At 34.1% G+C, this 26,911-nt stretch overlaps 1 protein-coding gene across 1 annotated transcript in view; it reads left to right on the top strand.

Annotated features, from left to right (window-relative positions):
• SNTG1 (syntrophin gamma 1) overlaps positions 1–26,911 on the top strand; it is a 4,111,241-nt gene that overhangs the window by 775,698 nt on the left and 3,308,632 nt on the right. The gene's annotated exons all lie outside the window — the stretch shown is intronic.

Raw genomic sequence — 26,911 nt, 5'->3', positions numbered from 1 at the left:
AGTACAACTTCAAAATGGTTTATACAAAAGGCAAACTTCTTTATCTGGCTGATACCTTATCCAGATCACCCAGAACTACAACTGAGCTGCTTCATGCAGAGAATTTTGACTTTGAGGTCATGGAAGTGCGTAATTTTTCTACCACTAGATTTGATGAGCTCTGAGATCATAAAAAAGTCAGATCCAATTTTGCAAAAGCTCCACCACTGCATTAATGTTGGATGGCCTTCAAAGCAATCTAGTGTACCACCTGAAGTGCAAACTTATTTTCCTTACAGAGATGAGATGTTGATGGAAGATGGTATCATTTTCAAAGGTCACAAAATTGTTGTTCCTGCTTCCTTACAACATGGATATATCCATCTTTTACACTGTGGTCACCATGGTACTGAATCTACCAAAAGAAGGGTGAGAGAACTAGTATTTTGGCCTTCTCTAGTAAATGACATTAATAGAGCACATTCTTCTTGTTCAGTATGCAACAGTACTAAACCGCATTTGTAAAAAGAACCACTTCACTTAAGTCAAGTTTCTAAACTGCCTTGGTCAATGCTAGCCACTGATATATTCAAGTGGAACAATCAGCATTACATAGTATTGATATACTCTTGTTTGAGCTGGTTTGAGATTCATTTACTACCTAATCTAGCATCCACTGCTGTTATTTCCAAGTTCAAATATAATTGCTCAGTCCATGGTAGTCCACACAAAGTTATTTCTGACAGTGGTACTCAATTTACTAGTCAGTTGTTTCAGAAATTTGCAAGAGAATTGGACTTTCCATGTTACTAGTAGTCTAGAATATCCACAGTCAAATGGACTAGCTGAACATGCAGTACAGAGTGCAAAGCAGTGACTTGAAAGGTTAAGGCTTGATGATACCAATGTCTTTTTGAATTTAGTCAATCTCAGAAACATAACTTTGATGATATACTTGGCTCTTCTGCTCAGAGACTTCTATCCAGGCAAACCAGAACAACATTGCCTATTAGTTCCAGTTTGTTGAGGCCTAAAGCTAAGAACAGCAGGACGATTAGAGCCCAATTTTTCAGAAAGTGTTTTTTTCCAAAAGTCCAGCTATGATAAATCGAGCAGATTTCTTCATCCATTGAAAAAAGGAGAGAGAGTGAGGATACAAATGGCAAAAGGTTCCAATCGGACTGGTCAAGTAACAGGCTTATGTACAGAGCTGAGATTCTACTTCATAGAATCTGAAGGTCTGAACTACAGGAGAAATCTTCTTCCTGTACCAGAATTTATATCACAGCATTGTTCCTATGATATAGACTCTAAATCTCAGAGCAATTCAGACAATGTTCCTGTTAGAGAATGTGTCTTAACTCCTATTCCCATTTTCTGTGATGTTCCTGATGTCCCTAAAGTTGAACATTCAGCAGAGACAATCCCAGTTGCTAGACCTCATTATAATTTCTATGTCACATGATTTGGTCATATTTCCCAACCTAATATGAAATACACAGCAACCTGAATGTGACTGCATATATCTATCTAGTTCTGTATAATTGCATGACAAAAAACTATTTGTATTGATTGCATGTCAACTGATGTCGTCAACATTGCATGACTTATTTCTAAAAGGTGGAGGATGTAGAATAGAATGTGTGTGCTGTATCTTTAAGAAGTGTTTCCAGGACTGAACGTGCATGTAAACAGCAAGCACGTGCTAGCTTCAATGCCATTTTGAGAGTGCATCCAGAGAGTAAACATGTATGAGTGTAATAGCTAGTTTGTTTATACGTTTATTTAAGTTAAAGATATTAAGCCTCAATTCTGATGTGTTTGTACATAATAAATCTGCTTGAACAGAACCCATGAAGACTTATCTGTTTGAATCTAATAGGATGAGTGACCGTCATCAATAAATTGCTTATTTTGTACTTTTCCTTCATGTTTATTTGCGAATCTTCTAAGTTATTCTGCTGTGTTGAGATTTTTAGTTTGTTACTTGCGATAGTACATGATAGATCCTGGTCTCTTCTAATACTGTGCATTGCTTTTATCATGTCTTGCTTTCTTCGTATTTTTGTTGATCTATTCCCTCCTCTATATTATTCTAACAGTGACAATTTTTGTGTTAATTACTTTTTATTTATGAACCTTCTTTCCCCTCATTACCCTGTGTTCTTGTGGTAGAACCTTATCAGTTATTAATTTAGCTGCACAGTAATATGTCCTGTTTACTTCTGTTATATTGCATGGATCTTTCTGGACAGTCCTAATTACTGTGTTCATTTTTTTTATCAAACTTTTCTCATACCTCCTGCTTAAAGCCCAAAAAGCCAGAAGGATTGTGAGGCTCCTCTTTCACAGTCTGTATTCATACTGAAAATCAAGATCAAGTGACCTTTTGCCCTTCTGCTCCATGGGAGGTTTCTGTTCCCCATGAGCTCTCCTTAGGACACTTGCATTTCTCTTTGACAGGTGTACCACCCAATCAAACTCCCCACCTGGCACTGTCTCCAGAGCAGGTCGCATATATATATATATATATATATATATATATATATATATATATATAGAGAGAGAGAGAGAGAGAGAGGCATTTTTGTATGATATATATATATATATATATATATATATATATATATATAGAGAGAGAGAGAGAGAGAGAGAGATATTTTTATATATTTATATATATATATATATATATATATATATATAGTTCCTTGCAGACATGGACTCACAGATGCTGTCACATAATTGCGTGATACAGCAATTGCTCATGCTATGTTGCTTGATTTATAATGGAGCAAGATCATAAGGCTTACATTTTACTGCTTTGTGAAAGGTCAGACAGAGACTGTCACACCTTGGAGAAAAAAGAGATATTGTCTGCCAGTGATTGCTCTTTGTCTGATGTGCAGTGACCTAGCAGCAATAATAATAATAAAGTAAGGAAGCTGCAGATCGATGCTTTCATCAAGTTATGAAGAGGGCTTTGCTCCTGCAAAAATACATCAGTATATGTATCTTTTGCTCATAAGACAGCAATCAGAAGTGCATGCATTACTCAAACTGCTAGCACTTACATGATTTAGTTCTGGAGCTGTAGTTTTATGAGCCCAGGCATGTCGAGCAGATACAACAGACCTTATTTGTTTTATTTGCATGTCTGTGTGTGTGTGTTTGCATGTGAATAATGTCTGTGTGTGTGTGTGTGTGTGTGTGTGTGTGTGTGTGTGTGTGTGTGTATGTGTATACTGTGTGTGTGTGTGTTTGCATGTGTATACTCTGTGTGTGTGTGTGTGTGTGTGTGTGTGTGTGTGTGTGTGTGTGTGTGTGTGTGTGTGTGTGTGTGTCTGTGTATATGTCTTATATGTTTTGGTATTTTACATAAATATATGCATTTTAGGAAAGATAAACAAGTTGTTGCATGGAACAAAGCAGTGCACAGAATAAAAAATATAGTCCACCAAAAAAACAAAAAAGAAAACAAAACTCCAGCAGCAAAGCTGGTCCATGTAACTTATTCCATTATTATGTTAACAGCATGGAACAAGACAAATAAGCAGCACAGCAAGTTTCCCTGCTCATGCAGCCCACACACAAGCATATCTATCTCTCTCTTAAATCTATCAGTTTTAATAAAGATATATATATATATATATATATATATATATATATATATATATATATATATATATATATACATACACAGATACAGATATGGCTATAGATATAGATATGCATTTACTGCCATGTTATCAAGGACTGCAGGCAGTACTGATGTGCAGAATCCTGAAAGCATCACACCAAAATTCTAAAATGAACCTATGTTGGCACTAGTTCTGGGTGCAGAATGATGGGGAGTTTAAACATTTACCCCGGGATTCAATAACGCCTACACAAAGTGTGCATTAAGTGTGCACTGTTCTGGGTGAACAGACAACATAGACATAACTCATACCTTCTTCCTCCTAAGTTTAGTTTTCCTACTGATATTCTTGTAGCTTTAAATATTAACAGAGATTCATAAAGGTTACCACAAAATGTAGACTACATGTGCACTTAGTGTAATCTTTCTGAGTGACTAGAAAGCACAAAAAATGTGATAAGAATTATATTGAATACATACTGTGCACACTTATTGTACACTTAGTATAGCCTTTATTGAATTGAGCCCTTGGTGTTTTACATACTTGAGGGAATGAGCATTTCAGATTTTGGTATAATCATTTCTGGAATCATACATTAGTGTTGTGGTTCATTTCTTTTTTTACACAAAAACACCTTTATTGAATCATCACTTATGACATAGGCAAGCATACATTCATGTAAATGAAACAAACTAAATTCACGTATTTTCAGTTGCAAATGCTATACATCACAAATAATCTTGTATGCAATCATTGTCAATTCAGCATTACATAGCCCATTCAATTCCTGCCTTCCCTTAAACCTCATTTCTCCTCCAAAACATTATTCTGCATGTATTGTTCCAACAATTCCCATTTGTTTTCTATGTAATTTGCTCCTACCCTATCCTAAATGTAAATAAAACCAATGACACTCTCAGTTCCTAAAGCACGATGTGCCCAGCACAAAGGCACCAGTGAACACTCAGCGTCAGGTGAATAATTCAAAATTTATTGCACAAAAACGTTTCTCACTACACGAATTTAAGTACACACAAAATTGATCTAACTCATCACTGTTACCTTTCCACAATAAAAATATGTCGTCCAAAAACCGAAGGTAACATGTAACATACTTGTACCACTCAGATTTGAAGACATATTCCTTTTCCCAGTCGAATACCACCAGGTTGGCATATATGGGGGCACACGCTGCCCCCATCGCTACTCCCTTAATCTGCTGGTGGTATTCCCCTTCATAGTATATGTAATTATGTGCTAAGACTGTCTCCATGAACTCCAAAAGCAATACATTTTTCTCTTCAGATGTCACCCCAAGACTGTGCATACTTTCATGAAACCTTATCAGACCTTCTTCTTTGGGTATATTTGAAAAAAGGTCAATGACGTCAATAGTCACTAACCATTCCACCCCTTTCGCTAACTCTGGTTGTAATCTACCAAGGAAGTCCCATGAATCATACACCAAGTGTGGTATTTTCCTTAATGTTGGTTTGAGCCATTTGTCAATCACTCTACCAAAAGGGAAAGTCTTGGCCTGACTTCCTGAAATTATAGGCCTAAATGGGGGATCCTGTAAGTCTTTATGAACCTTAGGGATACCTATCCTAAATGTCCCACTTCCAGTTATTTTATCTCTGTTACTATACTCACTACTTCTAGTATAGTTGGTTGAGACTTTGATTTCCATTTTCTAGTGCATTTTGGCAGCCACTAGAATTAAACTCATCAAGACTTTGCTATGTTCAAGCAATTCTGATTCTGTATCACACCTCAGAAAAATCATTTTTTTGTTACACAATTTTGCTCATCCAGTATTACTGACAAAGTAGTCTGCAGGGAATTTTTAAACTATGTGAAATTATTACACTCAAAAAAGATATGATTCTTGATTCTTTTTTACCCCTACCTGTACGCCAGCGGAGAGAATCCAGAGGGAGGTCGACGAGTCATGGAAGGCGGAAGAGGCATACATCAGGGGAATCAACAAACAAAAGGGGACGACGAAAAGATTAAAGGACTTAGTGTTTAATTTATCAGACAGAACGCTAACCCGTATGGACTACCAGGTATTAAATAGAGGATTGAGCTTTATTCCTGCTCAAATTAGTGATGTATCTGTTTTGTTAACTGAATTACGTTTTTTCACCCGTAATATAGCGCTAGCTTTGTTTCACAAACCATCTAATATGAATAATGATGTTTCAAGTGAGGGGGTGGGTGCTTTTGAATGCTACAGAAAGAAAAGTACCTTCTCACCTGTTTTACACCCTTATGTTGAATGTTTTCTTAAGGCTTGTGAAAATGATTTGTATAAACACTATGATAGTCTTGAGCAAGGCTCTAAAATGCTTTTTCATAACATCTCTAAGGATGAAAGACTAGCGATGAATGCCCTGGTGAAAGATAAAGAAGTAACCATTAGACCGGCTGATAAGGGAGGGGGTATTGTTGTACTTAATACAACTGACTATATAAAATACATGACTACACTTTTAAAAGATGACTCTACCTATAGAGAAATAGATAGGAAGATAGTTGATAAGTTGATATATGAAGTACACCATGATTTGTATGACATGATGGTAAATAGGCAAATTAGTTATGATTTTTATTTGTTTTTGTTAATTGAACATCCGCTCATACCAAGCATCAAGGGGCTCCCTAAGATGCATAAGGGGAAAACACCACCACCCCTTCGTCCTATTGTTGCAGGACATCAGTGGGTTACAGAGAATATGTCTATATTTGTTGAAAATAAACTAAAACCCATAGTATATAAAATCAATACTATTTTGAAAGATTCCTATCAATTGATTGATCACCTTAACAACATACAGGGTAAGATTCTAGAGAAACATCTCCTAGTTACATTGGATGTCAAGAGTCTTTACGGTGATACCCAATGCATATGGCTTGGAAGCCATAAGACATCTATTGAATGTTTTTGGCCTCTATAACAATAGTGAACAAATATTACTTAATGCTCTACTAGAATTAGTACTTACAAGAAACGTTATGATGTTTAATAATGCATTTTTTCTACAACAGTGGGGGGTAGCCATGGGCACCCCCTGCGCCAATTCATATGCTAATTTGGTGGTATATGAATGGGAGACCACTACTTTGTTTCCACATACAGAATTTAATAAAGTAATAGCATACTACAGATTTGTAGACGATATACTGATGATTTGGGATGGGACACCAGAACAACTTGAAGCATTCATCATAGATCTAGAAAGGACTACAGATTTTTTGAGATTTTCTCTGGAATACTCATATTCCAGTGTTAACTTTCTAGACCTAAATATTACCAAATCAAAGGCAGGCAGGGTAGTCACATCCCTTCATAGAAAAGATTGTTGGAAGAACACATTATTAGCACATGATAGTATGCATCCCAGGTTTATTTTCTCAAATATAATTAAAGGACAGTTTAGTAGGATAAATAGGATCTGTCAAGATAAAGAGGAACGAAATATTGAATTTGATAAACTTGAATGTCTCCTCCTAGATAGAGGGTATAAACAGGCAAATATAATACATGTAAAAGAAAGATTTATCAATGACCAACAACCTAAACCTAGGGTAATGCATAACTATTATCATGGTTATGGACATCATAAATTCTTAGAACAAAAGCAAGTAAGATGTATTATAAGCTACACAAGTGATAACAAGTATATCACTGATATAATTAGTAAAAATTGGTCGATTTTGACAGCTAGTGATGAAATTAGGAATCTAGTAGGAAGTAGAGCATCATTTACATTTAAGAATATGTTAAATCTGAAAAGAATTTTATGTAATGAGAGGTTTATTGACAATACTATTAGCAGTGCCACTAGAGGCACTATTCCCTGTGGAGGATGTACCTCTTGCAAATGGGTATCGACTGATAAGAAATTCTCTAGTCCTGAATTGTCAAAGGAGATTATAATTAATTGTACAGCGAGCTGTAATGATACAAATGTTGTCTATTTAGCTACTTGTATGTCCTGCCCTGTTTTTATGTGGGCATGACAACAAGGAGACTCAGGGACAGGATACAAGAGCACTTATATGCAATAAAAAAACATGATCAAAAGAATGCATTGTTTAAACATGTCTCTGAATATCCGGACCACACCTTTGTCTTTAGAGTTTTACAAAAAAGGACACCAAATTTAAGAAAAGGTGATAATTTTAATGATCTAGAGAGCCTGGAATTGAATTGGATATTCAGAACTAGAGCACATAAATACCCTGGCCTCAATAGCTATGTCAGTATCAGATCACAGCTAAAGAAAAGGAAATATCATTCATAAATATCCTGCAACACATATATATGTACACTCTATTAGAGCGCCTGTATATTTGGTATGGCTATGTAAATAGTTAGATGTGTATCATATCATATATATTTTTTATTCATACACATCCATATATATTTTCATATATATTTTCATTCCCATTTTTATTTCATTTACACTTTATCCAGTGACATAAAGTTTGTTTTAATTTAAGATGTATGTTTATTCTATATCATATACACTTCTCTTTTTTCACCATTCGGTAGGTGATGCCATATTTACAAACCATAGACATGATTCAGTGACTATGGGAGAGAATGTAACCTTCCTTGATAGGTTATTCAATATAGTTTTTGAGTATCTGGTTGTTCACTTTATACATATTTTGATATAAATTCCATCAGTCTTTGCATTTTTTAGTTATTTCACATGTCTCCTTTATAGGAATCTTATTAATTAAATTTACTTTTAGTGTTTTTTAAATTCCAAATACTTAAAAGTTTTTCAATGAGTTTTTATAGAATATATAGGTTTATACAGAATATGAACTTTTCTTGAAAAGAATATTAGTAATAGGATGAGACACTAAAATGTATACTACGACACTCTTACAGCATACAAGTCTCTACCCATTATTGCTGCCCTTAACAGAGCAGTAATCTTATTCATTTCATTTTATATCTCTATTCTGTTTTATTTCATTTATTACTACCTGTCTATACAACACTTTGTACTGTTGGTCACTATGTACAAATTCTTGACTCATATATATAAATTTATAATATATTTTTATATGTCACATTTTTAGTATTCCTGTATTAATATATTTGTCTATATTCTAATATTCATGTTCAACAATAATTTTTTAGATGAGTATATATAGATGTATTACCTAATGTAATGAAATATCATTGTGGTTTAATTGTGAGCGTAAAAAACAGGAAGGTGGGTTGGTCTCTAGATTTTGATAAGACGTGGATAGTATATTGAGACCATTTAGTTACTATAAGTATGTATGAAATGTACACTATATGTAACATTGGTTATTTATACATATTTTTCAAGGCAACTTTTGCATTTGAAATGAAACTTTACCATTTATGGTAGTTTTTTACTAATTAATATCAGGAAATGAAAAAACAAAATGAAAAAATTTTATATGCTAACTAAGTGTTCTTTACTATGAATGTATGTTAATTGTGTATACATATGTATTAGCACATCTTGGTTTGTCTTGCTTTGATACAGCCCGTTTTGTTTTGATCTAGGCTGATGTGCTGTGGTAGTAAGGAATATATCTTTTACTAGAAGGAGCATTCTGACTTTAAGATCCTAATTGATTTATGATCAATTAACTAATTATAGGATACAGTTGAATGATATATAAGTCAGTAGTATTTTAGAGTGTTTTAAACTTGTCTGAAGAAGCGTGCACTTCGCAGCGCTCACATCCTGGATTTTTATATGAATTAAAGTTTTTGCATCAATCGTGGTGTTGGTCTACTTCTTCCTTACTACCATTGGTCTTTTGTGGCTGACCAACTTCAAGGGGAAGGTGCGCTCTTTACTTCAACTACATTTTTGCTGTTTGGCTTCCACCGACTCCCTACACGATGGAGAACACCAATATTGAGCTTGAATATCATCCTGAAAGAAATATGTCTAATTCCAGATGGGTCCAATTGATGGAACAGAGGTCTAATCCACTTCTAAGCATGGACTTATCTATTCAGCCAAATGCAACTGAAACAGGTACTGCCAGTTTGCTTAATGACTTTAATCCGCTCTATAAAGAGTTAGAAAATGACCTGTATAAACAATTTAGGCTTATATGGCAACGCCGGCATCTAGAGGCATGTCTCCATCATAAAGTAGTACCCAGGGGAATGAGGGTACTATGCATGCCCTCATACGGAGATAGCCATCCCATATTACTGAAGAACTGGCAAAAGTTAAATATTGAATTAGGCTACAAATATATACAACTCATTATCGACCATTTTCAACCCATTGAGGCTGAATTAACAACTAAAACGGAGTCATTATATAAAGACATCTGTAAAAGATTTAAAGGCGAAATGTTTATGAACAAAATAGATAGCCTTATCAATCAGGTCAGTGCCTATGGGGAACGCCTGCAAATTGTCAAATTACGTAAACTGCAGCGAGATGTTCATGATTTCTCCAACGGCCAAGTGTTCCTATGGCCACGCTATAACCAGAGGGAAGGACGTCCACAAACTAATGTTATTGAAAGAGAGACGAGAGGTCCAGCTGAAATTACTGCATCTGTTTCTTTAAAAGATTTAGTAAACTCCGGTGAAGTCAGCACGGTGAGCGTGATGAACAGCTCATGCGCATCCACTGATGACAACACTCCTCCACCCAACCAACAAGCGCTGACACACGCACGAGAGCCGGGAGCCAAACCGAAACTACAACAGTCGAACCTTGATTCTTTTTTACCCCTACCTGTACGCCAGCGGAGAGAATCCAGAGGGAGGTCGACGAGTCATGGAAGGCGGAAGAGGCATACATCAGGGGAATCAACAAACAAAAGGGGACGACGAAAAGATTAAAGGACTTAGTGTTTAATTTATCAGACAGAACGCTAACCCGTATGGACTACCAGGTATTAAATAGAGGATTGAGCTTTATTCCTGCTCAAATTAGTGATGTATCTGTTTTGTTAACTGAATTACGTTTTTTCACCCGTAATATAGCGCTAGCTTTGTTTCACAAACCATCTAATATGAATAATGATGTTTCAAGTGAGGGGGTGGGTGCTTTTGAATGCTACAGAAAGAAAAGTACCTTCTCACCTGTTTTACACCCTTATGTTGAATGTTTTCTTAAGGCTTGTGAAAATGATTTGTATAAACACTATGATAGTCTTGAGCAAGGCTCTAAAATGCTTTTTCATAACATCTCTAAGGATGAAAGACTAGCGATGAATGCCCTGGTGAAAGATAAAGAAGTAACCATTAGACCGGCTGATAAGGGAGGGGGTATTGTTGTACTTAATACAACTGACTATATAAAATACATGACTACACTTTTAAAAGATGACTCTACCTATAGAGAAATAGATAGGAAGATAGTTGATAAGTTGATATATGAAGTACACCATGATTTGTATGACATAATGGTAAATAGGCAAATTAGTTATGATTTTTATTTGTTTTTGTTAATTGAACATCCGCTCATACCAAGCATCAAGGGGCTCCCTAAGATGCATAAGGGGAAAACACCACCACCCCTTCGTCCTATTGTTGCAGGACATCAGTGGGTTACAGAGAATATGTCTATATTTGTTGAAAATAAACTAAAACCCATAGTATATAAAATCAATACTATTTTGAAAGATTCCTATCAATTGATTGATCACCTTAACAACATACAGGGTAAGATTCTAGAGAAACATCTCCTAGTTACATTGGATGTCAAGAGTCTTTTTACGGTGATACCCAATGCATATGGCTTGGAAGCCATAAGACATCTATTGAATGTTTTGGCCTCTATAACAATAGTGAACAAATATTACTTAATGCTCTACTAGAATTAGTACTTACAAGAAACGTTATGATGTTTAATAATGCATTTTTTCTACAACAGTGGGGGGTAGCCATGGGCACCCCCTGCGCCAATTCATATGCTAATTTGGTGGTATATGAATGGGAGACCACTACTTTGTTTCCACATACAGAATTTAATAAAGTAATAGCATACTACAGATTTGTAGACGATATACTGATGATTTGGGATGGGACACCAGAACAACTTGAAGCATTCATCATAGATCTAGAAAGGACTACAGATTTTTTGAGATTTTCTCTGGAATACTCATATTCCAGTGTTAACTTTCTAGACCTAAATATTACCAAATCAAAGGCAGGCAGGGTAGTCACATCCCTTCATAGAAAAGATTGTTGGAAGAACACATTATTAGCACATGATAGTATGCATCCCAGGTTTATTTTTCAAATATAATTAAAGGACAGTTTAGTAGGATAAATAGGATCTGTCAAGATAAAGAGGAACGAAATATTGAATTTGATAAACTTGAATGTCTCCTCCTAGATAGAGGGTATAAACAGGCAAATATAATACATGTAAAAGAAAGATTTATCAATGACCAACAACCTAAACCTAGGGTAATGCATAACTATTATCATGGTTATGGACATCATAAATTCTTAGAACAAAAGCAAGTAAGATGTATTATAAGCTACACAAGTGATAACAAGTATATCACTGATATAATTAGTAAAAATTGGTCGATTTTGACAGCTAGTGATGAAATTAGGAATCTAGTAGGAAGTAGAGCATCATTTACATTTAAGAATATGTTAAATCTGAAAAGAATTTTATGTAATGAGAGGTTTATTGACAATACTATTAGCAGTGCCACTAGAAGCACTATTCCTGTGGAGGATGTACCTCTTGCAAATGGGTATCGACTGATAAGAAATTCTCTAGTCCTGAATTGTCAAAGGAGATTATAATTAATTGTACAGCGAGCTGTAATGATACAAATGTTGTCTATTTAGCTACTTGTATGTCCTGCCCTGTTTTTATGTGGGCATGACAACAAGGAGACTCAGGGACAGGATACAAGAGCACTTATATGCAATAAAAAACATGATCAAAAGAATGCATTGTTTAAACATGTCTCTGAATATCGGACCACACCTTTGTCTTTAGAGTTTTACAAAAAAGGACACCAAATTTAAGAAAAGGTGATAATTTTAATGATCTAGAGAGCCTGGAATTGAATTGGATATTCAGAACTAGAGCACATAAATACCCTGGCCTCAATAGCTATGTCAGTATCAGATCACAGCTAAAGAAAAGGAAATATCATTCATAAATATCCTGCAACACATATATATGTACACTCTATTAGGAGCGCCTGTATATTTGGTATGGCTATGTAAATAGTTAGATGTGTATCATATCATATATATTTTTTATTCATACACATCCATATATATTTTCATATATATTTTCATTCCCATTTTTATTTCATTTACACTTTATCCAGTGACATAAAGTTTGTTTTAATTTAAGATGTATGTTTATTCTATATCATATACACTTCTCTTTTTTCACCATTCGGTAGGTGATGCCATATTTACAAACCATAGACATGATTCAGTGACTATGGGAGAGAATGTAACCTTCCTTGATAGGTTATTCAATATAGTTTTGAGTATCTGGTTGTTCACTTTATACATATTTTGATATAAATTCCATCAGTCTTTGCATTTTTTAGTTATTTCACATGTCTCCTTTATAGGAATCTTATTAATTAAATTTACTTTTAGTGTTTTTTAAATTCCAAATACTTAAAAGTTTTTCAATGAGTTTTTATAGAATATATAGGTTTATACAGAATATGAACTTTTCTTGAAAAGAATATTAGTAATAGGATGAGACACTAAAATGTATACTACGACACTCTTACAGCATACAAGTCTCTACCCATTATTGCTGCCCTTAACAGAGCAGTAATCTTATTCATTTCATTTTATATCTCTATTCTGTTTTATTTCATTTATTACTACCTGTCTATACAACACTTTGTACTGTTGGTCACTATGTACAAATTCTTGACTCATATATATAAATTTATAATATATTTTTATATGTCACATTTTTAGTATTCCTGTATTAATATATTTGTCTATATTCTAATATTCATGTTCAACAATAATTTTTAGATGAGTATATATAGATGTATTACCTAATGTAATGAAATATCATTGTGGTTTAATTGTGAGCGTAAAAACAGGAAGGTGGGTTGGTCTCTAGATTTTGATAAGACGTGGATAGTATATTGAGACCATTTAGTTACTATAAGTATGTATGAAATGTACACTATATGTAACATTGGTTATTTATACATATTTTCAAGGCAACTTTTGCATTTGAAATGAAACTTTACCATTTATGGTAGTTTTTACTAATTAATATCAGGAAATGAAAAAACAAAATGAAAAAATTTTATATGCTAACTAAGTGTTCTTTACTATGAATGTATGTTAATTGTGTATACATATGTATTAGCACATCTTGGTTTGTCTTGCTTTGATACAGCCCGTTTTGTTTTGATCTAGGCTGATGTGCTGTGGTAGTAAGGAATATATCTTTTACTAGAAGGAGCATTCTGACTTTAAGATCCTAATTGATTTATGATCAATTAACTAATTATAGGATACAGTTGAATGATATATAAGTCAGTAGTATTTTAGAGTGTTTTAAACTTGTCTGAAGAAGCGTGCACTTCGCAGCACGCGAAAGCGCTCACATCCTGGATTTTTATATGAATTAAAGTTTTTGCATCAATCGTGGTGTTGGTCTACTTCTTCCTTACTACCATTGGTCTTTTGTGGCTGACCAACTTCAAGGGGAAGGTGCGCTCTTTACTTCAACTACATTTTTGCTGTTTGGCTTCCACCGACTCCCTACACGATGGAGAACACCAATATTGAGCTTGAATATCATCCTGAAAGAAATATGTCTAATTCCAGATGGGTCCAATTGATGGAACAGAGGTCTAATCCACTTCTAAGCATGGACTTATCTATTCAGCCAAATGCAACTGAAACAGGTACTGCCAGTTTGCTTAATGACTTTAATCCGCTCTATAAAGAGTTAGAAAATGACCTGTATAAACAATTTAGGCTTATATGGCAACGCCGGCATCTAGAGGCATGTCTCCATCATAAAGTAGTACCCAGGGGAATGAGGGTACTATGCATGCCCTCGTACGGAGATAGCCATCCCATATTACTGAAGAACTGGCAAAAGTTAAATATTGAATTAGGCTACAAATATATACAACTCATTATCGACCATTTTCAACCCATTGAGGCTGAATTAACAACTAAAACGGAGTCATTATATAAAGACATCTGTAAAAGATTTAAAGGCGAAATGTTTATGAACAAAATAGATAGCCTTATCAATCAGGTCAGTGCCTATGGGGAACGCCTGCAAATTGTCAAATTACGTAAACTGCGGCGAGATGTTCATGATTTCTCCAACGGCCAAGTGTTCCTATGGCCACGCTATAACCAGAGGGAAGGACGTCCACAAACTAATGTTATTGAAAGAGAGACGAGAGGTCCAGCTGAAATTACTGCATCTGTTTCTTTAAAAGATTTAGTAAACTCCGGTGAAGTCAGCACGGTGAGCGTGATGAACAGCTCATGCGCATCCACTGATGACAACACTCCTCCACCCAACCAACAAGCTGACACACGCACGAGCCGAGCCAAACCGAACTACAACAGTCGAACCTTGATTCTTTTTACCCTACCTGTACCAGCGAGAGAATCCAGAGGGAGGTCGACGAGTCATGGAAGGCGGAAGAGGCATACATCAGGGAATCAACAAACAAAGGGGACGACGAAAAGATTAAAGGACTTAGTGTTTAATTTATCAGACAGAACGCTAACCCGTATGGACTACCAGGTATTAAATAGAGGATTGAGCTTTATTCCTGCTCAAATTAGTGATGTATCTGTTTTGTTAACTGAATTACGTTTTTTCACCCGTAATATAGCGCTAGCTTTGTTTCACAAACCATCTAATATGAATAATGATGTTTCAAGTGAGGGGGTGGGTGCTTTTGAATGCTACAGAAAGAAAAGTACCTTCTCACCTGTTTTACACCCTTATGTTGAATGTTTTCTTAAGGCTTGTGAAAATGATTTGTATAAACACTATGATAGTCTTGAGCAAGGCTCTAAAATGCTTTTTCATAACATCTCTAAGGATGAAAGACTAGCGATGAATGCCCTGGTGAAAGATAAAGAAGTAACCATTAGACCGGCTGATAAGGGAGGGTATTGTTGTACTTAATACAACTGACTATATAAAATACATGACTACACTTTTAAAAGATGACTCTACCTATAGAGAAATAGATAGGAAGATAGTTGATAAGTTGATATATGAAGTACACCATGATTTGTATGACATGATGGTAAATAGGCAAATTAGTTATGATTTTTATTTGTTTTTGTTAATTGAACATCCGCTCATACCAAGCATCAAGGGGCTCCCTAAGATGCATAAGGGGAAAACACCACCACCCCTTCGTCCTATTGTTGCAGGACATCAGTGGGTTACAGAGAATATGTCTATATTTGTTGAAAATAAACTAAAACCCATAGTATATAAAATCAATACTATTTTGAAAGATTCCTATCAATTGATTGATCACCTTAACAACATACAGGGTAAGATTCTAGAGAAACATCTCCTAGTTACATTGGATGTCAAGAGTCTTTTTACGGTGATACCCAATGCATATGGCTTGGAAGCCATAAGACATCTATTGAATGTTTTTGGCCTCTATAACAATAGTGAACAAATATTACTTAATGCTCTACTAGAATTAGTACTTACAAGAAACGTTATGATGTTTAATAATGCATTTTTCTACAACAGTGGGGGTAGCCATGGGCACCCCTGCCAATTCATATGCTAATTTGGTGGAATATGAATGGGAGTCCCCTACTTAGCTTCCACATTCAGAATTTAGTAAAGTAATTGCAGACTACAGATTTGTAGGCGATATACTGATGATTTGGGATGGGACACCAGAACAACTTGAAGCATTCATCATAGATCTAGAAAGGACTACAGATTTTTTGAGATTTTCTCTGGAATACTCATATTCCAGTGTTAACTTTCTAGACCTAAATATTACCAAATCAAAGGCAGGCAGGGTAGTCACATCCCTTCATAGAAAAGATTGTTGGAAGAACACATTATTAGCACATGATAGTATGCATCCCAGGTTTATTTTCTCAAATATAATTAAAGGACAGTTTAGTAGGATAAATAGGATCTGTCAAGATAAAGAGGAACGAAATATTGAATTTGATAAACTTGAATGTCTCCTCCTAGATAGAGGGTATAAACAGGCAAATATAATACATGTAAAAGAAAGATTTATCAATGACCAACAACCTAAACCTAGGGTAATGCATAACTATTATCATGGTTATGGACATCATAAATTCTTAGAACAAAAGCAAGTAAGATGTATTATAAGCTACACAAGTGATAACAAGTATATCACTGATATAATTAGTAAAAATTGGTCGATTTTGACAGCTAGTGATGAAATTAGGAATCTAGTAGGAAGTAGAGCATCATTTACATTTAAGAATATGTTAAATCTGAAAAGAATTTTATGTAATGAGAGGTTTATTGACAATACTATTAGCAGTGCCACTAGAGGCACTATTCCCTGTGGAGGATGTACCTCTTGCAAATGGGTATCGACTGATAAGAAATTCTCTAGTCCTGAATTGTCAAAGGAGATTATAATTAATTGTACAGCGAGCTGTAATGATACAAATGTTGTCTATTTAGCTACTTGTATGTCCTGCCCTGTTTTTTATGTGGGCATGACAACAAGGAGACTCAGGGACAGGATACAAGAGCACTTATATGCAATAAAAAAACATGATCAAAAGAATGCATTGTTTAAACATGTCTCTGAATATCCGGACCACACCTTTGTCTTTAGAGTTTTACAAAAAAGGACACCAAATTTAAGAAAAGGTGATAATTTTAATGATCTAGAGAGCCTGGAATTGAATTGGATATTCAGAACTAGAGCACATAAATACCCTGGCCTCAATAGCTATGTCAGTATCAGATCACAGCTAAAGAAAAGGAAATATCATTCATAAATATCCTGCAACACATATATATGTACACTCTATTAGGAGCGCCTGTATATTTGGTATGGCTATGTAAATAGTTAGATGTGTATCATATCATATATATTTTTTATTCATACACATCCATATATATTTTCATATATATTTTCATTCCCATTTTTATTTCATTTACACTTTATCCAGTGACATAAAGTTTGTTTTAATTTAAGATGTATGTTTATTCTATATCATATACACTTCTCTTTTTTCACCATTCGGTAGGTGATGCCATATTTACAAACCATAGACATGATTCAGTGACTATGGGAGAGAATGTAACCTTCCTTGATAGGTTATTCAATATAGTTTTTGAGTATCTGGTTGTTCACTTTATACATATTTTGATATAAATTCCATCAGTCTTTGCATTTTTTAGTTATTTCACATGTCTCCTTTATAGGAATCTTATTAATTAAATTTACTTTTAGTGTTTTTTAAATTCCAAATACTTAAAAGTTTTTCAATGAGTTTTTATAGAATATATAGGTTTATACAGAATATGAACTTTTCTTGAAAAGAATATTAGTAATAGGATGAGACACTAAAATGTATACTACGACACTCTTACAGCATACAAGTCTCTACCCATTATTGCTGCCCTTAACAGAGCAGTAATCTTATTCATTTCATTTTATATCTCTATTCTGTTTTATTTCATTTATTACTACCTGTCTATACAACACTTTGTAGTGTTGGTCACTATGTACAAATTCTTGACTCATATATATAAATTTATAATATATTTTTATATGTCACATTTTTAGTATTCCTGTATTAATATATTTGTCTATATTCTAATATTCATGTTCAACAATAATTTTTTAGATGAGTATATATAGATGTATTACCTAATGTAATGAAATATCATTGTGGTTTAATTGTGAGCGTAAAAAACAGGAAGGTGGGTTGGTCTCTAGATTTTGATAAGACGTGGATAGTATATTGAGACCATTTAGTTACTATAAGTATGTATGAAATGTACACTATATGTAACATTGGTTATTTATACATATTTTTCAAGGCAACTTTTGCATTTGAAATGAAACTTTACCATTTATGGTAGTTTTTTACTAATTAATATCAGGAAATGAAAAAACAAAATGAAAAAATTTTATATGCTAACTAAGTGTTCTTTACTATGAATGTATGTTAATTGTGTATACATATGTATTAGCACATCTTGGTTTGTCTTGCTTTGATACAGCCCGTTTTGTTTTGATCTAGGCTGATGTGCTGTGGTAGTAAGGAATATATCTTTTACTAGAAGGAGCATTCTGACTTTAAGATCCTAATTGATTTATGATCAATTAACTAATTATAGGATACAGTTGAATGATATATAAGTCAGTAGTATTTTAGAGTGTTTTAAACTTGTCTGAAGAAGCGTGCACTTCGCAGCACGCGAAAGCGCTCACATCCTGGATTTTTATATGAATTAAAGTTTTTGCATCAATCGTGGTGTTGGTCTACTTCTTCCTTACTACTACTACTGTGCATACTTTCATGAAACCTTATCAGACCTTCTTCTTTGGGTATATTTGAAAAAAGGTCAATGACGTCAATAGTCACTAACCATTCCACCCCTTTCGCTAACTCTGGTTGTAATCTACCAAGGAAGTCCCATGAATCATACACCAAGTGTGGTATTTTCCTTAATGTTGGTTTGAGCCATTTGTCAATCACTCTACCAAAAGGGAAAGTCTTGGCCTGACTTCCTGAAATTATAGGCCTAAATGGGGGATCCTGTAAGTCTTTATGAACCTTAGGGATACCTATCCTAAATGTCCCACTTCCAGTTATTTTATCTCTGTTACTATACTCACTACTTCTAGTATAGTTGGTTGAGACTTTGATTTCCATTTTCTAGTGCATTTTGGCAGCCACTAGAATTAAACTCATCAAGACTTTGCTATGTTCAAGCAATTCTGATTCTGTATCACACCTCAGAAAAATCATTTTTTTGTTACACAATTTTGCTCATCCAGTATTACTGACAAAGTAGTCTGCAGGGAATTTTTAAACTATGTGAAATTATTACACTCAAAAAAGATATGCTCCCAATTATCTCTGTCTTCCATATCACACCTCCCAACATTTGCAGTTTTCCTGAGGAAAAATTCTTTGCAGTTTCCTTTGGGTGTTAAATACTTAGGCAAATACTTCCCAGCAAAAATCGTAAATTCTCTAGACTTTTTTGCATATTTGGGGGGCATACGTATATCCTCCTGTTGTTTCTTTGTGAATTTCTTATCCAAACTCTCTTCCCAATCCTTTCTAACCTCTTATGATTGATTGCTATAATTCCCATGGATTGTTTAGTATGCCTACTAATTATTCCTATTTTAACAGCAGCTTCTGTTCTACATTCTACTAAAAATTCTACCAGTGCTGGTCTTTCACTTAGGATCACCTTATTCCTTTCTCTTTGCCTATACTCTGATATCAATCTTTGATAGTGAATGCAATATCTAGCTTGCAGTCCAATTGTATTCTTGGACTCTTCCCATTCCATTACCTCTTTAATTATTTGCTCCCAATACCTTGATTCCTTTGCCAGTTTTCCTCCAGTAACTTCTAGCCCTCTCTTGCCTGTTCTCTGAACCTCTAACTGCAGTCATCCCTATCAGTAGAATCTCCTTTCTTTATTTCTGTGCTGAGTTAGTTCTTAGAATATTTTTTTGCTACTTTACAGGTATAATATTCAGTGTAATTATTGTTATTCTTGCATCCAAAACTACAATCTCTCTCTATTTCTTGAGTCATCCCATTGTTTCAACATCCTTTTCCACTTTGAATTACAGCTTTCTGCTTGTGCTGTGTGTAAGAGGCTTAACTGTGTACTCTGAACTACTCCTTCAAATCAGGTAATGCCAAACCACGTTGTTCTGTTTGAAGGATCAACTTATTCCATTTGACTCTTCCTCTCTTCCCCTTCCAGATAAAACCCTTCAACTCTTTACCACAACTTCTGCTCATATTGTTGTGGTTCTTGATAACATGCTAGTAAAAAATTGTTCTCCCTCTCTCTCTCTTTATAGATATATATACGTACATATATATATATATATATATATATATATATATATACGTACATATATATATATATATATATATATATATATATATATATATGTATGTATATATATGTATGTATATATATGTAATAGTTTAGCATTACGCCGATATGCTTAACTTCGACACAGAAATGTCACATCACAAAATGTCAGCAACTCAGTAGCCCCCACTCCTCCTGCTAATTAAATATATACTAACTTGAAAATTGTACAATCCGCAGGGAAGGAGCATATTCACCTGCCCTGGGGATTATCCTTTATCAAAGAATAAAAATTGGCTTAAAGGATTCTAAAAAACACTAATAACCACCAATGAGGAACAAAGAATGTTTGTAGCCCACAAAAATAAAGGCTCCACAGTAGGAATCATTGCAAAGCCATAGAGTTTATTCAACTCAACAACAAATACATGAATCAGATAGACACAATTATAAAATAATAAATTTGATTTCTTCCCAATCACTGATCAGGACTTCAACAGAACTAAAAACCTCCTTGCTGTTGGTGCAATTATATACAAAATAATTAAATAATAAATTCAACTATTTTTCATCATATATTCTCATATTACTTAACCAGGAAAGATGTTTGGTGCATCAAGTTTTTATCTCCACTTGCATATATTGTTGTTCATTATCTGACTGTTTCTTTAAAAGTTTGATTTGTTTTAATATTTAAGCTGATTGGCTATGTGCTGATCATGTGTTTAATGTATTATTTAGATATTTTTATATAATTGCACAAACAGCAAGGAAGTTTTTAGTTCTGATGAAGTCCCGCTATGTGCTGATCATGTGTTTAATGTATTATTTAGATATTTTTATATAATTGCACAAACAGCAAGGAAGTTTTTAGTTCTGATGAAGTCCCGTTTGGTGATTGGGATGAAAGTGCATTTATTATTCTATAATTGTGCTTAACTGATTCATGTATGTGTTGCTGAAGGAAATAAACATTGTTGTTTTGCAGTGATTCCTACTATTGAGTCTTTACTCTTGTGGGCTACAGACCTTCTGTGTTCCTTATTGGTAATAATTCTTTATCACACAACTGTCTTAACATCTGCATTATTGAACAAATTTGGTCAGCAATATGGATACAGACATCAATCTCAGCCACAATCAACCAGTGCTGGTCTTTCACTTAGGATCACCTTATTCCTTTCTCTTTGCCTATACTCTGATATCAATCTTTGATAGTGAATGCAGTCCAATTGTATTCTTGGACTCTTCCCATTCCATTACCATTCCCTCTTTAATTATTTGCTCCCAATACCTTGATTCCTTTGCCAGTTTTCCTCCAGTAACTTCTAGCCCTCTCTTGCCTGTTCTCTGAACCTCTAACTGCAGTCATCCCTATATATATATGTGTGTGTGTGTGTGTGTGTGTGTGTGTGTGTGTGTGTGTGTGTGTGTGTGTCTACTCCACATGACTGAATTCTCATTGCCTGACTTTCATTTGACCAACACCAAAATACCTAATTTTCAAAATACTGAAAACTCACTTGATGGAAGCTCATTATACTGAAAGCTTACAATTCTGAATTCTAACTTGTAAACTATAGACATGCACACTTAAGACACAAATTACTAACTCTTTCCAGGAACTTAAAAACTACTTACTAACCCTCATAACAGAAGCTGGATGATATAAACCAAACTAGGTGAAGGGCTACACCCCCCCAACTATATATACTAACTCCAGGATCACACCACAGTGGGGAAAAGGGCATATAACTTTTACTTATCTTACAGTAGTCTACATCCTGCTACTACTGCTGGGAATGCACAAAACATCTGCTATATTACTTTAGATACTTCCCATAAAAATTTAAACATACATACCAACATTTAGAAACACTACTTTCTACATAAATATATGTATTCTGACAATTAGGACTATAAGTTAAAGTAATTCTTTTTATCACAAGCAAGTCACAAGAGAAGGGAAACCCACATCAAAGCTATGGCTTACAATTCAGTATAATGAGATTCAGTCAAATGAGTTTTCAGTATTTTGAAAATTAGGTATTTTGGTCACGGTCAAATTAAATTCAGTCAAATGAGATTTCAGTCATGTGAAGTAGACCCATACAGATATATATATATATATATATATATATATATATATATATATATATATATATATATATATACACACACACACACACACACACACACACACACACACACACACACACACACACACACACAGATCTCTCTCTCTCTCTCTCTCTCTCTATATATATATATATATATATATATATATATATATATATAGATAGAGAGAGAGAGAGAGATTAGATATAGATATATGTATAAATATATATATAGATATAGATATATGTATAAATATATATATATATATATATATATAGATATGTATATATATATATATATATATATATATATATATATATATATATATATAGATATGCATACATATCTGTCTGTACATAGAGATAGATATACATCACATACATACTTATGTATGAATTGTAATATATATATAAAATGCACATGTGTGTGTGTATGTTTATATAGCGATTTTATATATATATATATATATATATATATATATATATATATATATATATATATATATATATATATATATGCACATGTGTGTGTGATTGTGTGATCTCGGGTTTAGGGGCTTTAGTGTATGTTAGTGTGTGTTGTGGCTATGATGTGTGTGTGCAAGGGACTATGAAATGTGTGGGTGTGAGTTACCTTTGTGTGTGTGATTGTGTGATCTTGGAGTTAGTATATATAGTGGGGGGCACAGGGAGGCTTGCCCCCCCTGCTTGTCTTTAGTGTAAGATGGTATGTTTGATTGTGGGGTGACATTGTGTATATGTGTGGTGTATTTGTAGTGTAGGTTCGTGATTTTAAATTTTGTGGTTCTGGGGTTTCTGGATTTAAATCTTTCGGCTATAGAATTTCGAAATACTGAAATTTGGAATTTCGTATTTCAAAATTCTATAGTGAACCCATATATATATATATATATATATATATATATATATATATATATATATATATATATATATATATATATATATATATATATATGGTATACATTCATTTTTTTGTAAGGAGGTTCTACGATTCACCAAAGTTCGAAAGTACAACCTCCAGATCTCTCAAATATCTAAACAAAAATTGTGAGACTTCCAATGAGCAAATGTATATTGGCATTTGCTCATTCAAAGCCAGCATTTTGGGTGCAGATCACACTATAGCAGGGATCCAGGAAATGAACCTTTTCCCTCACTGTAGTGCGATCTCGGAGTTTGTATATTAAAGCAGGGGGAGTGTGGGGGGTGCAGCCCCTTTGCATAACACTGTATGTAGATGTTTCAATTTTGAAAATAGTTGAATCTGGTTTTCCAGATTTGCATTTTCAAAATCATGTTATGTTCAGACTTTTGTCTTTTCAAAGAAATGAATGTATACCATCTATATATATATATATATATATATATATATATATATATATATATATATATATATATATATATATGCATACATCGAACCATAACTATAGTCATCAAAAAATAAAACAAACAAAAAAAAAATGTAAAACAGATTTTTCAGTGGAGCAAGCCCTCTGCACTCTGACACCCCTGCTACTTTAATATATGAACTCAGAGTTCACACAACAGTGAAGGAAAAGTGTTAACTCCTCTAACCCACTATATGTGATCTCACATAGAATATGCACAGTGCAACAATCTGATAGTGGAGTAAGTGAATCTATCAAAAGATTCACTTACACAGTTCTTACCAAAATAAATGCACATAGTTGAATGACTGCATACATGAATGTATTGAGCATCAGTGTAATACAAGAAATATAAAGTTTAATTATCTGCATTCAGAACACATGGACCCTATGCGTGTGTATATATATGTATATATACACACACACACAAACATATATATATATATATATATATATATATATATATATATATATATAGTTATCTATTCATTTCTTTATTTAACATTTGTGACCAAGAAAGTCCGACTAGGACAGAGTCTATTTTCAGCAGAGACCCGGGGAGAAAAAAGTCCAGACACATGTCGATAGAATGTAGAAGGAAAGCAGAGCACCCGGATGAAACCCCCACGAATGCAGGTAGGACATGCAGACTCTGCAAAAAAGGCACCCCAGCCATGAATCGAACCAGAGAAACTCTTGCTATGAGGTGACATTAACCACTGCACCACTAGGTATATACCCATACACCCAGACACACACACACACACGCACGCGCACACACACACACACACACATGCACTTAAGTATTTCAGACAAGCCACACCAAGAACACAAGCTTTGTTTACAAATTGTTGTCATTTGACTGTGACGGATGTAAAGAATAATGGGTGCAATAACTTATTTAATTTTTGTTTTCATTTTACATATATTGTACATATTGCATGTTGCAAAGATTCACAACAACTACAATTTTCTAGAAAAAAAAAAATATATATATATATATATATATATATATATATATATATATATATATATTTAATTTTACACCTCCTTCTTTTGAAATGAAAATTTGAAACAATAGTGTATTAAATTGTTTGTTTTGTGTCTAAGTATGCCATGTAAGTCAGTTGCACGAATTAAAAAAAGTATTTTGCCATTCATTAAGAACATCACAAAAGATGAACATTTATTACCATTTGTAATATTGTGGCTTATCTTAAAATTGATCTTTTTTTCTTTACCAGTTGACAGTTTTTAAAAATCTGGTTGTTTCATAGTCACCTGTGGTAGATACATTCAAATCAGACTGGGTCGTTCTAGCTGGTAATAACAGTCTGTGCTCACTTCTACTGAGAGTAGACCCCCTACCAGAAGACTTTTATTGTCGTTATGTATTTCTTATCCTGTAACTGTTTCATCTCTTTTAGCAATTGGTATGATATGTCACAGTCCTGAAATGAAGTCATTCCTGTTCTGCAGAAAGATTTCTCCTGAGTAACTGACTTTTTCTTGCTTTGACAAAGTATGCAATAGAAATTTTGCTTTTTTACCACACTGACATGATACGCTGCAGATCCATTCACTGTCACTCCACTTTAAAACTTCACCTACACAAAATTCAAAACCTGTAGCTTACTGGCTGAGCTTCAGAAAACCCCATCCAAAACTATGTTCACGGTGTTTAGAACTCATCAAAAGTTATATTCAATTCCCCCTTACAGGGTTGACCTTTATAACCTACTAGTGACCACATCATCCTAGGTGTATGGCTGGACTAAAGCCAAATTTCCACTCTACACCTCAATCAGACTCCAACTAAAGTTCAAAAACTTCACTTTTGGGTATAGAAATTTTAATACTTCTTATCCCCAGCAGGCAAACAAGCAATAGTTAAATGATTCCTCCTATCTCAGCTTTAATATGGGTTTCCATATGTAGCTTCTGCCTTAAAAAAAAACTATCAACAAACAACAATCTCTTAAAAAATATTACCATTCATGCGTCTAATCCTGAGATTTGATCATCACTGCTCAGTCCTTAAAAAGCAGAATGGTTCCCATTCGAAGTAGAATGATACTGGTGACAGGATCCCCCTTTTATTGCAAACTGTATTTTAAGGTCTTCACCTACCGGAAAAAAAAATTCATTCTCAGATCATAACCTCAAAGCATCTCTCATTCTAAACTCCATATATCCACAAAGAATGCAGTAATCATAGTTTTTCTCTTCAAATCCCAAACATCTGGGAAGCTATACCTCCTTGCTTCAGACAATTGCTTCATTATGGTAAATTCAGAGTACGTGTCAAGGAACATCTGACTAAAGTAACTGCATGTCAAGTTTTCAAACCACTGGTATCACATAAATACCTTAAACTTGTTGCCATTAACTCCAATCATCGCATATTAGTCATTTTTGCAACTTTTTCAATGATCTTTCATTACATTCTCATTCCTTTTTACCCAATTTGTCATAAATTCAGCTTACTTTTACATATTTTTCTCTAGTCATTTCTCTTTAGACATTCCTTATTTGATTCCCTTCTTTCTGTTTCTTGTTTAATCCTAAAACTAATACAGATGCTACCTCAGTCAAACCACACTCTCAGTCGGCCACTAACAGTAGGGTATTCATTTGTACATTACCCACAATAACCACATATTCAGCCTGAC

This window comes from Protopterus annectens, chromosome 3.part0, assembly GCF_019279795.1.
Source record: "Protopterus annectens isolate FY-2018-M chromosome 3.part0, PAN1.0, whole genome shotgun sequence".
NCBI lineage: Eukaryota > Metazoa > Chordata > Ceratodontiformes > Protopteridae > Protopterus > Protopterus annectens.
This window is presented reverse-complemented; position numbering and strand designations above follow the sequence as displayed.